Source organism: Ambystoma mexicanum, chromosome 1p, assembly GCF_040938575.1.
Source record: "Ambystoma mexicanum isolate Mex_15411 chromosome 1p, UKY_AmexF1_1, whole genome shotgun sequence".
Taxonomy (NCBI): Eukaryota; Metazoa; Chordata; class Amphibia; order Caudata; family Ambystomatidae; genus Ambystoma; species Ambystoma mexicanum.
Genome location: NC_090921.1, coordinates 1,027,974,428 through 1,027,988,435, shown reverse-complemented (window position 1 = coordinate 1,027,988,435; position 14,008 = coordinate 1,027,974,428). Strand labels below are relative to the sequence as shown.

The following is a 14,008-nucleotide window of genomic DNA, read 5'->3' as shown; positions in this document are numbered from 1 at the left end:
GTAAAACAGGCATCCTTAGGTCGCTGGTTCAAATTCTGATTGAAGGACTTTTGCCAAATGCAAATTTTATTGAATACTTGGAAAGTAAAATGCTTGGAAAATAAAATAACAGACAATTTATAATTATATTATATTTCATCACTGAAAATAGATGCCTTTTGCTTTGAGGCTGTCGCCACGTTATGTTTCTGTCCAACACCAATCTTCATTGGTTTCCTGTGAGGTGTTTTGGATCCCCATCTCTTGCTATGAACTGGCAGAACAGCAGAATCTCCTTGACAATCTTGATTTCTCAAGGGAAATGAGAGAACACTATACACCATCCAAGATATTAAAATATTGTCAAGGCCCAACACGGCTGAATACTCTGAGGAGATGGCCTGTGAGGTGCCGCCTTTCAACTTTTCCTCCTTAGTATGGTGGTCAGTAACATGCGGGAGACTGCGGAGGGGGTCATTTTTTAAATTGGGAACTGATGTGCTTTTACTCAATTCGGGAACCTCACAAGCCAAATTTGTAGTATTTTGCACGAATTGCAAGAGATGTTTACAAGTCGACGGTTGAAGTGGAAGCTCGTATTGAGTTTGCTAGAGAATGATTTGCCAAGCCTTTGATAGCTCAGTTTGTAGAGCGGAGGACTGTAATGGTAAAACAGGCATCCTTAGGTCGCTGGTTCAAATCCGGCTCAAAGGACTTTTGCCAAATGCACATTTTATTGAATACTTGGAAAGTAAAATACTTGGAAAGTAAAATAACAGACAATTTATAATTATATTATATTTCATCACTGAAAATAGATGCCTTTTGCTTTGAGGCTGTGGCCACGTTATTTTTCTGTCCAACACGAATCTTCATTGGTTTCCTGTCAGGTGTTTTGGATCCCCATCTCTTGCTATGAACTGGCAAAACAGCAGAATCCCCTTGACAATCTTGATTTCTCAAGGGAAATAAGAGAACACTATACACCATCCAAGATATTAAAATATTGTCAAGGCCCAACACGGCTGAATACTCTGAGGAGATGGCCTGTGAGGCGCCGCCTTTCAACTTTTCCCCCTTAGTATGGTGGTCATTAACATGCGGGAGACTGCGGAGGGGGTCATTTTTTTAATTGGGAACTGATGTGCTTTTACTCAATTCGGGAACCTCACAAGCCAAATTTGTAGTATTTTGCACGAATTGCAAGAGATGTTTACAAGTCGACGGTTGAAGTGGAAGCTCGTATTGAGCTTGCTAGAGACTGATTTGCCAAGCCTTCGATAGCTCAGTTGGTAGAGCGGAGGACTGTAGTGGTAAAACAGGCATCCTTAGGTCAGGACATTTGCCAAATGCACATTTTATTGAATACTTGGAAAGTAAAATACTTGGAAAGTAAAATAACAGACAATTTATAATTATATTATATTTCATCACTGAAAATAGATGCCTTTTGCTTTGAGGCTGTGGCCACGTTATTTTTCTGTCCGACACCAATCTTCATTGGTTTCCTGTCAGGTGTTTTGGATCCCCATCTCTTGCTATGAACTGGCAAAACAGCAGAATCCCCTTGACAATCTTGATTTCTCAAGGAAAATGAGAGAACACTATACACCATCCAAGATATTAAAATATTGTCAAGGCCCAACGCGGCTGAATACTCTGAGGAGATGGCCTGTGAGGTGCCGCCTTTCAACTTTTCCCCCTTAGTATGGTGGTCAGTAACATGCGGGAGACTGCGGAGGGGGTCATTTTTTTAATTGGGAACTGATGTGCTTTTACTCAATTTGGGAACCTCACAAGCCAAATTTGTAGTATTTTGCACGAATTGCAAGAGATGTTTACAAGTCGACGGTTGAAGTGGAAGCTCGTATTGAGTTTGCTAGAGAATGATTTGCCAAGCCTTCGATAGCTCAGTTGGTAGAGCGGAGCACTGTAATGGTAAAACAGGCATCCTTAGGTCGCTGGTTCAAATCTGGCTCAAAGGACTTTTGCCAAATGCACATTTTATTGAATACTTGGAAAGTAAAATACTTGGAAAGTAAAATAACAGACAATTTATAATTATATTATATTTCATTACTGAAAATAGATGCCTTTTGCTTTGAGGCTGTGGCCACGTTATTTTTCTGTCCAACACGAATCTTCATTGGTTTCCTGTCAGGTGTTTTGGATCCCCATCTCTTGCTATGAACTGGCAAAACAGCAGAATCCCCTTGACAATCTTGATTTCTCAAGGGAAATGAGAGAACACTATACACCATCCAAGATATTAAAATATTGTCAAGGCCCAACACGGCTGAATACTCTGAGGAAATGGCCTGTGAGGCGCCGCCTTTCAACTTTTCCCCCTTAGTATGGTGGTCATTAAAATGCGGGAGACTGCGGAGGGGGTCATTTTTTTAATTGGGAACTGATGTGCTTTTACTCAATTCGGGAACCTCACAAGCCAAATTTATAGTATTTTGCACGAATTGCAAGAGATGTTTACAAGTCGACGGTTGAAGTGTAAGCTCGTATTGAGCTTGCTAGAGACTGATTTGCCAAGCCTTCGATAGCTCAGTTGGTAGAGCGGAGGACTGTAGGGTAAAACAGGCATCCTTAGGTCGCTGGTTGAAATCCGGATTGAAGGACTTTTGCCAAATGCAAATTTTATTGAATACTTGGAAAGTAAAATACTTGGAAAATAAAATAACAGACAATTTATAATTATATTATATTTCATCACTGAAAATAGATGCCTTTTGCTTTGAGGCTGTGGCCACGTTATATTTCTGTTCAACACCAATCTTCATTGGTTTCCTGTGAGGTATTTTGGATCCCCATCTCTTGCTATGAACTGGCAAAACAGCAGAATCCCCTTGACAATCTTGATTTCTCAAGGGAAATGAGAGAACACTATACACCATCCAAGATATTAAAATATTGTCAAGGCCCAACGCGGCTGAATACTCTGAGGAGATGGCCTGTGAGGTGCCGCCTTTCAACTTTTCCCCCTTAGTATGGTGGTCAGTAACATGCGGGAGACTGCGGAGGGGGTAATTTTTTTAATTGGGAACTGATGTGCTTTTACTCAATTCGGGAACCTCACAAGCCAAATTTGTAGTATTTTGCACGAATTGCAAGAGATGTTTACAAGTCCACGGTTGAAGTGGAAGCTCGTATTGAGTTTGCTAGAGTTGATTTGCCAAGCCTTCGATAGCTCAGTTGGTAGAGCGGACAGGCATCCTTAGGTCACTGGTTCAAATCCGGCTCAAAGGACTTTTGCCAAATGCACATTTTATTGAATACTTGGAAAGTAAAATACTTGGAAAGTAAAATAACAGACAATTTATAATTATATTATATTTCATCACTGAAAATAGATGCCTTTTGCTTTGAGGCTGTGGCCACGTTATTTTTCTGTCCGACACCAATCTTCGTTGGTTTCCTGTGAGGTGTTTTGGATCCCCATCTCTTGCTATGAACTGACAAAACAGCAGAATCCCCTTGACAATCTTGATTTCTCAAGGGAAATGGGAGAACACCATACACCATCCAAGATATTAAAATATTGTCAAGGCCGAACACTGATGAATACTCTGAGGAGATGGCCTGTGAGGCGCCGCCTTTCAACTTTTCCTCCTTAGTATGGTGGTCAGTAACATGCGGGAGACTGCGGAGGCGGTCATTTTTTTAATTGGGAACTGATGTGCTTTTCTCAATTCGGGAACCTCACAAGCCAAATTTGTAGTATTTTGTACGAATTGCAAGAGATGTTTGCATGTCGACGGTTGAAGTGGAAGCTCGAATTGAGCTTGCTAGAGAACGGTTTGCCAAGCCTTCGATAGCTCAGTTGGTAGAGCGGAGGACTGTAATGGTAAAACTGGCATCCTTAGGTCGCTGGTTCAAATCGGGCTCAAAGGACTTTTGCCAAATGCACATTTTATTGAATACTTGGAAAGTAAAATACTTGGAAAGTAAAATAACAGACAATTTATAATTATATTATATTTCATCACTGAAAATAGATGCCTTTTGCTTTGAGGCTGTGGTCACGTTATTTTTCTGTCCGACACCAATCTTCGTTGGTTTCCTGTGAGGTGTTTTGGATCCCCATCTCTTGCTATGAACTGACAAAACAGCAGAATCCCCTTGACAATCTTGATTTCTCAAGGGAAATGGGAGAACACCATACACCATCCAAGATATTAAAATATTGTCAAGGCCGAACACTGATGAATACTCTGAGGAGATGGCCTGTGAGGCGCCGCCTTTCAACTTTTCCTCCTTAGTATGGTGGTCAGTAACATGCGGGAGACTGCGGAGGCGGTCATTTTTTTAATTGGGAACTGATGTGCTTTTCTCAATTCGGGAACCTCACAAGCCAAATTTGTAGTATTTTGTACGAATTGCAAGAGATGTTTGCATGTCGACGGTTGAAGTGGAAGCTCGAATTGAGCTTGCTAGAGAACGGTTTGCCAAGCCTTCGATAGCTCAGTTGGTAGAGGGGAGGACTGTAATGGTAAAACAGGCATCCTTAGGTCGCTGGTTCAAACCCGGCTCGAAGGACTTTTGCCAAATGCAAATTTTATTGAATACTTGGAAAGTAAAATACTTGGAAAATAACATAACAGACAATTTATAATTATATTATATTTCATCACTGAAAATAGATGCCTTTTGCTTTGAGGCTGTGGCCACATTATTTTTCTGTCCAACACCAATCTTCTTTGGTTTCCTGTGAGGTGTTTTGGATCCCCATCTCTTGCTATGAACTGGCAAAACAGCATAATCCCCTTGACAATCTTGATTTCTCAAGGAAAATGAGAGAACACTATACACCATCCAAGATATTAAAATATTGTCAAGGCCCAACGCGGCTAAATACTCTGAGGAGATGGCTTGTGAGGTTCCGCCTTTCAACTTTTCCTCCTTAGTATGGTGGTCAGTAACATGCGGGAGACTGCGGAGGCGGTCATTTTTTTAATTGGGAACTGATGTGCTTTTCTCAATTCAGGAACCTCACAAGCCAAATTTGTAGTATTTTGTACGAATTGCAAGAGATGTTTGCATGTCGACGGTTGAAGTGGAAGCTCGAATTGAGCTTGCTAGAGAACGGTTTGCCAAGCCTTCGATAGCTCAGTTGGTAGAACGGAGGACTGTAGTGGTAAAACAGGCATCCTTAGGTCGCTGGTTCAAATTCTGATTGAAGGACTTTTGCCAAATGCAAATTTTATTGAATACTTGGAAAGTAAAATGCTTGGAAAATAAAATAACAGACAATTTATAATTATATTATATTTCATCACTGAAAATAGATGCCTTTTGCTTTGAGGCTGTCGCCACGTTATGTTTCTGTCCAACACCAATCTTCATTGGTTTCCTGTGAGGTGTTTTGGATCCCCATCTCTTGCTATGAACTGGCAGAACAGCAGAATCCCCTTGACAATCTTGATTTCTCAAGGGAAATGAGAGAACACTATACACCATCCAAGATATTAAAATATTGTCAAGGCCCAACACGGCTGAATACTCTGAGGAGATGGCCTGTGAGGTGCCGCCTTTCAACTTTTCCTCCTTAGTATGGTGGTCAGTAACATGCGGGAGACTGCGGAGGGGGTCATTTTTTAAATTGGGAACTGATGTGCTTTTACTCAATTCGGGAACCTCACAAGCCAAATTTGTAGTATTTTGCACGAATTGCAAGAGATGTTTACAAGTCGACGGTTGAAGTGGAAGCTCGTATTGAGTTTGCTAGAGAATGATTTGCCAAGCCTTTGATAGCTCAGTTGGTAGAGCGGAGGACTGTAATGGTAAAACAGGCATCCTTAGGTCGCTGGCTCAAATCCGGCTCAAAGGACTTTTGCCAAATGCACATTTTATTGAATACTTGGAAAGTAAAATACTTGGAAAGTAAAATAACAGACAATTTATAATTATATTATATTTCATCACTGAAAATAGATGCCTTTTGCTTTGAGGCTGTGGCCACGTTATTTTTCTGTCCAACACGAATCTTCATTGGTTTCCTGTCAGGTGTTTTGGATCCCCATCTCTTGCTATGAACTGGCAAAACAGCAGAATCCCCTTGACAATCTTGATTTCTCAAGGGAAATGAGAGAACACTATACACCATCCAAGATATTAAAATATTGTCAAGGCCCAACACGGCTGAATACTCTGAGGAGATGGCCTGTGAGGCGCCGCCTTTCAACTTTTCCCCCTTAGTATGGTGGTCATTAACATGCGGGAGACTGCGGAGGGGGTCATTTTTTTAATTGGGAACTGATGTGCTTTTACTCAATTCGGGAACCTCACAAGCCAAATTTGTAGTATTTTGCACGAATTGCAAGAGATGTTTACAAGTCGACGGTTGAAGTGGAAGCTCGTATTGAGTTTGCTAGAGAATGATTTGCCAAGCCTTCGATAGCTCAGTTGGTAGAGCTGAGGACTGTAGTGGTAATACAGGCATCCTTAGGTCGCTGGTTCAAATCCGGCTTGAAGGACTTTTGCCAAATGCAAATTTTATTGAATACTTGGAAAGTAAAATACTTGGAAAATAAAATAACAGACAATTTATAATTATATTATATTTCATCACTGAAAATAGATGCCTTTTGCTTTGAGGCTGTGGCCACGTTATGTTTCTGTCCAACACCAATCTTCATTGGTTTCCTGTGAGGTGATTCGGATCCCCATCTCTTGCTATGAACTGGCAAAACAGCAGAATCCCCTTGACAATCTTGATTTCTCAAGGGAAATGAGAGAACAGTATACACCATCCAAGATATTAAAATATTGTCAAGGCCCAACACGGCTGAATACTCTGAGGAGATGGCCTGTGAGGAGCCGCCTTTCAACTTTTCCCCCTTAGTATGGTGGTCAGTAACATGCGGGAGACTGCGGAGGGGGTCATTTTTTTAATTGGGAACTGATGTGCTTTTACTCAATTCGGGAACGTCACAAGCCAAATTTGTAGTATTTTGCACGAATTGCAAGAGATGTTTACAAGTCGACGGTTGAAGTGGAAGCTCGTATTGAGTTTGCTAGAGAACGATTTGCCAAGCCTTCAATAGCTCAGTTGGTAGAGCGGAGGACTTTAGTGGTAAAACAGGCATCCTTAGGTCGCTGGTTCAAATCCGGCTCGAAGGACATTTGCCAAATGCACATTTTATTGAATACTTGGAAAGTAAAATACTTGGAAAGTAAAATAACAGACAATTTATAATTATATTATATTTCATCACTGAAAATAGATGCCTTTTGCTTTGAGGCTGTGGCCACGTTATTTTTCTGTCCGACACCAATCTTCGTTGGCTTCCTGTGAGGTATTTTGGATCCCCATCTCTTGCTATGAACTGACAAAACAGCAGAATCCCCTTGACAATCTTGATTTCTCAAGGAAAATGAGAGAACACTATACACCATCCAAGATATTAAAATATTGTCAAGGCCCAACGCGGCTGAATACTCTGAGGAGATGGCCTGTGAGGTGCCGCCTTTCAACTTTTCCCCCTTAGTATGGTGGTCAGTAACATGCGGGAGACTGCGGAGGGGGTCATTTTTTTAATTGGGAACTGATGTGCTTTTACTCAATTTGGGAACCTCACAAGCCAAATTTGTAGTATTTTGCACGAATTGCAAGAGATGTTTACAAGTCGACGGTTGAAGTGGAAGCTCGTATTGAGTTTGCTAGAGAATGATTTGCCAAGCCTTCGATAGCTCAGTTGGTAGAGCGGAGCACTGTAGTGGTACAACAGGCATCCTTAGGTTGCTGGTTCAAATCCCGCTCGAAGGACTTTTGCCAAATGCAAATTTTATTGAATATTTGGAAAGTAAAATACTTGGAAAGTAAAATAACAGACAATTTATAATTATATTATATTTCATCACTGAAAATAGATGCCTGTTGCTTTGAGGCTGTGGCCACGTTATGTTTCTGTCCAACACGAATCTTCATTGGTTTCATGTGAGGTGTTTTGGATCCCCATCTCTTGCTATGAACTGGCAGAACAGCAGAATCCCCTTGACAATCTTGATTTCTCAAGGGAAATGAGAGAACACTATACACCATCCAAGATATTAAAATATTGTCAAGGCCCAACACGGCTGAATACTCTGAGGAGATGGCCTATGAGGAGCCGCCTTTCAACTTTTCCCCCTTAGTATGGTGGTCAGTAAGATGCGGGAGACTGCGGAGGGGGTCATTTTTTTAATTGGGAACTGATGTGCTTTTACTCAATTCGGGAACGTCACAAGCCAAATTTGTAGTATTTTGCACGAATTGCAAGAGATGTTTACAAGTCGACGGTTGAAGTAGAAGCTCGTATTGAGTTTGCTAGAGAACGATTTGCCAAGCCTTCAATAGCTCAGTTGGTAGAGCGGAGGACTTTAGTGGTAAAACAGGCATCCTTAGGTCGCTGGTTCAAATCCGGCTCGAAGGACATTTGCCAAATGCACATTTTATTGAATACTTGGAAAGTAAAATACTTGGAAAGTAAAATAACAGACAATTTATAATTATATTATATTTCATCACTGAAAATAGATGCCTTTTGCTTTGAGGCTGTAGCCACGTTATTTTTCTGTCCAACACGAATCTTCATTGGTTTCATGTGAGGTGTTTTGGATCCCCATCTCTTGCTATGAACTGGCAGAACAGCAGAATCCCCTTGACAATCTTGATTTCTCAAGGGAAATGAGAGAACACTATACACCATCCAAGATATTAAAATATTGTCAAGGCCCAACACGGCTGAATACTCTGAGGAGATGGCCTGTGAGGCGCCGCCTTTCAACTTTTCCCCCTTAGTATGGTGGTCAGTAACATGCGGGAGACTGCGGAGGGGGTCATTTTTTTAATTGGGAACTGATGTGCTTTTACTCAATTCGGGAACCTCACAAGCCAAATTTGTAGTATTTTGCACGAATTGCAAGAGATGTTTACAAGTCGACGGTTGAAGTGGAAGCTCGTATTGAGTTTGCTAGAGAATGATTTGCCAAGCCTTCGATAGCTCAGTTGGTAGAGTGGAGCACTGTAGTGGTACAACAGGCATCCTTAGGTTGCTGGTTCAAATCCCGCTCGAAGGACTTTTGCCAAATGCACATTTTATTGAATATTTGGAAAGTAAAATACTTGGAAAGTAAAATAACAGACAATTTATAATTATATTATATTTCATCACTGAAAATAGATGCCTGTTGCTTTGAGGCTGTGGCCAAGTTATGTTTCTGTCCAACACGAATCTTCATTGGTTTCATGTGAGGTGTTTTGGATCCCCATCTCTTGCTATGAACTGGCAGAACAGCAGAATCCCCTTGACAATCTTGATTTCTCAAGGGAAATGAGAGAACACTATACACCATCCAAGATATTAAAATATTGTCAAGGCCCAACACGGCTGAATACTCTGAGGAGATGGCCTATGAGGAGCCGCCTTTCAACTTTTCCCCCTTAGTATGGTGGTCAGTAAGATGCGGGAGACTGCGGAGGGGGTCATTTTTTTAATTGGGAACTGATGTGCTTTTACTCAATTCGGGAACGTCACAAGCCAAATTTGTAGTATTTTGCACGAATTGCAAGAGATGTTTACAAGTCGACGGTTGAAGTGGAAGCTCGTATTGAGTTTGCTAGAGAACGATTTGCCAAGCCTTCAATAGCTCAGTTGGTAGAGCGGAGGACTTTAGTGGTAAAACAGGCATCCTTAGGTCGCTGGTTCAAATCCGGCTCGAAGGACATTTGCCAAATGCACATTTTATTGAATACTTGGAAAGTAAAATACTTGGAAAGTAAAATAACAGACAATTTATAATTATATTATATTTCATCACTGAAAATAGATGCCTTTTGCTTTGAGGCTGTGGCCACGTTATTTTTCTGTCCAACACGAATCTTCATTGGTTTCATGTGAGGTGTTTTGGATCCCCATCTCTTGCTATGAACTGGCAGAACAGCAGAATCCCCTTGACAATCTTGATTTCTCAAGGGAAATGAGAGAACACTATACACCATCCAAGATATTAAAATATTGTCAAGGCCCAACACGGCTGAATACTCTGAGGAGATGGCCTGTGAGGCGCCGCCTTTCAACTTTTCCCCCTTAGTATGGTGGTCAGTAACATGCGGGAGACTGCGGAGGGGGTCATTTTTTTAATTGGGAACTGATGTGCTTTTACTCAATTCGGGAACCTCACAAGCCAAATTTGTAGTATTTTGCACGAATTGCAAGAGATGTTTACAAGTCGACGGTTGAAGTGGAAGCTCGTATTGAGTTTGCTAGAGTTGATTTGCCAAGCCTTCGATAGCTCAGTTGGTAGAGCGGAGGACTGTAATGGTAAAACAGGCATCCTTAGGTCGCTGGTTCAAATCTGGCTCAAAGGACTTTTGCCAAATGCACATTTTATTGAATACTTGGAAAGTAAAATACTTGGAAAGTAAAATAACAGACAATTTATAATTATATTATATTTCATTACTGAAAATAGATGCCTTTTGCTTTGAGGCTGTGGCCACGTTATTTTTCTGTCCAACACGAATCTTCATTGGTTTCCTGTCAGGTGTTTTGGATCCCCATCTCTTGCTATGAACTGGCAAAACAGCAGAATCCCCTTGACAATCTTGATTTCTCAAGGGAAATGAGAGAACACTATACACCATCCAAGATATTAAAATATTGTCAAGGCCCAACACGGCTGAATACTCTGAGGAAATGGCCTGTGAGGCGCCGCCTTTCAACTTTTCCCCCTTAGTATGGTGGTCATTAAAATGCGGGAGACTGCGGAGGGGGTCATTTTTTTAATTGGGAACTGATGTGCTTTTACTCAATTCGGGAACCTCACAAGCCAAATTTGTAGTATTTTGCACGAATTGCAAGAGATGTTTACAAGTCGACGGTTGAAGTGGAAGCTCGTATTGAGTTTGCTAGAGTTGATTTGCCAAGCCTTCGATAGCTCAGTTGGTAGAGCGGACAGGCATCCTTAGGTCACTGGTTCAAATCCGGCTCAAAGGACTTTTGCCAAATGCACATTTTATTGAATACTTGGAAAGTAAAATACTTGGAAAGTAAAATAACAGACAATTTATAATTATATTATATTTCATCACTGAAAATAGATGCCTTTTGCTTTGAGGCTGTGGCCACGTTATTTTTCTGTCCGACACCAATCTTCGTTGGTTTCCTGTGAGGTGTTTTGGATCCCCATCTCTTGCTATGAACTGACAAAACAGCAGAATCCCCTTGACAATCTTGATTTCTCAAGGGAAATGGGAGAACACCATACACCATCCAAGATATTAAAATATTGTCAAGGCCGAACACTGATGAATACTCTGAGGAGATGGCCTGTGAGGCGCCGCCTTTCAACTTTTCCTCCTTAGTATGGTGGTCAGTAACATGCGGGAGACTGCGGAGGCGGTCATTTTTTTAATTGGGAACTGATGTGCTTTTCTCAATTCGGGAACCTCACAAGCCAAATTTGTAGTATTTTGTACGAATTGCAAGAGATGTTTGCATGTCGACGGTTGAAGTGGAAGCTCGAATTGAGCTTGCTAGAGAACGGTTTGCCAAGCCTTCGATAGCTCAGTTGGTAGAGCGGAGGACTGTAATGGTAAAACTGGCATCCTTAGGTCGCTGGTTCAAATCGGGCTCAAAGGACTTTTGCCAAATGCACATTTTATTGAATACTTGGAAAGTAAAATACTTGGAAAGTAAAATAACAGACAATTTATAATTATATTATATTTCATCACTGAAAATAGATGCCTTTTGCTTTGAGGCTGTGGTCACGTTATTTTTCTGTCCGACACCAATCTTCGTTGGTTTCCTGTGAGGTGTTTTGGATCCCCATCTCTTGCTATGAACTGACAAAACAGCAGAATCCCCTTGACAATCTTGATTTCTCAAGGGAAATGGGAGAACACCATACACCATCCAAGATATTAAAATATTGTCAAGGCCGAACACTGATGAATACTCTGAGGAGATGGCCTGTGAGGCGCCGCCTTTCAACTTTTCCTCCTTAGTATGGTGGTCAGTAACATGCGGGAGACTGCGGAGGCGGTCATTTTTTTAATTGGGAACTGATGTGCTTTTCTCAATTCGGGAACCTCACAAGCCAAATTTGTAGTATTTTGTACGAATTGCAAGAGATGTTTGCATGTCGACGGTTGAAGTGGAAGCTCGAATTGAGCTTGCTAGAGAACGGTTTGCCAAGCCTTCGATAGCTCAGTTGGTAGAGGGGAGGACTGTAGTGGTAAAACAGGCATCCTTAGGTCGCTGGTTCAAACCCGGCTCGAAGGACTTTTGCCAAATGCAAATTTTATTGAATACTTGGAAAGTAAAATACTTGGAAAATAACATAACAGACAATTTATAATTATATTATATTTCATCACTGAAAATAGATGCCTTTTGCTTTGAGGCTGTGGCCACATTATTTTTCTGTCCAACACCAATCTTCTTTGGTTTCCTGTGAGGTGTTTTGGATCCCCATCTCTTGCTATGAACTGGCAAAACAGCATAATCCCCTTGACAATCTTGATTTCTCAAGGAAAATGAGAGAACACTATACACCATCCAAGATATTAAAATATTGTCAAGGCCCAACGCGGCTAAATACTCTGAGGAGATGGCTTGTGAGGTGCCGCCTTTCAACTTTTCCTCCTTAGTATGGTGGTCAGTAACATGCGGGAGACTGCGGAGGCGGTCATTTTTTTAATTGGGAACTGATGTGCTTTTCTCAATTCGGGAACCTCACAAGCCAAATTTGTAGTATTTTTTACGAATTGCAAGAGATGTTTGCATGTCGACGGTTGAAGTGGAAGCTCGAATTGAGCTTGCTAGAGAACGGTTTGCCAAGCCTTCGATAGCTCAGTTGGTAGAACGGAGGACTGTAGTGGTAAAACAGGCATCCTTAGGTCGCTGGTTCAAATCCAGGTTGAAGGACTTTTGCCAAATGCAAATTTTATTGAATACTTGGAAAGTAAAATGCTTGGAAAATAAAATAACAGACAATTTATAATTATATTATATTTCATCACTGAAAATAGATGCCTTTTGCTTTGAGGCTGTCGCCACGTTTTGTTTCTGTCCAACACCAATCTTCATTGGTTTCCTGTGAGGTGTTTTGGATCCCCATCTCTTGCTATGAACTGGCAGAACAGCAGAATCCCCTTGACAATCTTGATTTCTCAAGGGAAATGAGAGAACACTATACACCATCCAAGATATTAAAATATTGTCAAGGCCCAACACGGCTGTATACTCTGAGGAGATGGCCTGTGAGGTGCCGCCTTTCAACTTTTCCTCCTTAGTATGGTGGTCAGTAACATGGGGGAGACTGCGGAGGGGGTCATTTTTTAAATTGGGAACTGATGTGCTTTTAATCAATTCGGGAACCTCACAAGCCAAATTTGTAGTATTTTGCACGAATTGCAAGAGATGTTTACAAGTCGACGGTTGAAGTGGAAGCTCGTATTGAGTTTGCTAGAGAACGATTTGCCAAGCCTTTGATAGCTCAGTTGGTAGAGCGGAGGACTGTAATGGTAAAACAGGCATCCTTAGGTCGCTGGTTCAAATCCGGCTCAAAGGACTTTTGCCAAATGCACATTTTATTGAATACTTGGAAAGTAAAATACTTGGAAAGTAAAATAACAGACAATTTATAATTATATTATATTTCATCACTGAAAATAGATGCCTTTTGCTTTGAGGCTGTGGCCACGTTATTTTTCTGTCCAACACAAATCTTCATTGGTTTCCTGTCAGGTGTTTTGGATCCCCATCTCTTGCTATGAACTGGCAAAACAGCAGAATCCCCTTGACAATCTTGATTTCTCAAGGGAAATGAGAGAACACTATACACCATCCAAGATATTAAAATATTGTCAAGGCCCAACACGGCTGAATACTCTGAGGAGATGGCCTGTGAGGCGCCGCCTTTCAACTTTTCCCCCTTAGTATGGTGGTCATTAACATGCGGGAGACTGCGGAGGGGGTCATTTTTTTAATTGGGACCTGATGTGCTTTTACTCAATTCGGGAACGTCACAA

General features: G+C 41.3%; 2 non-coding genes across 2 annotated transcripts; both read left to right on the top strand.

Annotated features, from left to right (window-relative positions):
* Positions 1-6,378: 6,378 nt before the first annotated feature.
* On the top strand, positions 6,379-6,464 carry TRNAY-GUA (transfer RNA tyrosine (anticodon GUA)). Its single transcript is given in 2 exon segments — positions 6,379-6,415; positions 6,429-6,464. It is a non-coding gene; the product is annotated as a tRNA-Tyr (tRNA).
* A 6,998-nt stretch (positions 6,465-13,462) lies between these two features.
* On the top strand, positions 13,463-13,548 carry TRNAY-GUA (transfer RNA tyrosine (anticodon GUA)). Its single transcript is given in 2 exon segments — positions 13,463-13,499; positions 13,513-13,548. It is a non-coding gene; the product is annotated as a tRNA-Tyr (tRNA).
* The last annotated feature ends 460 nt before the right edge of the window (positions 13,549-14,008 follow it).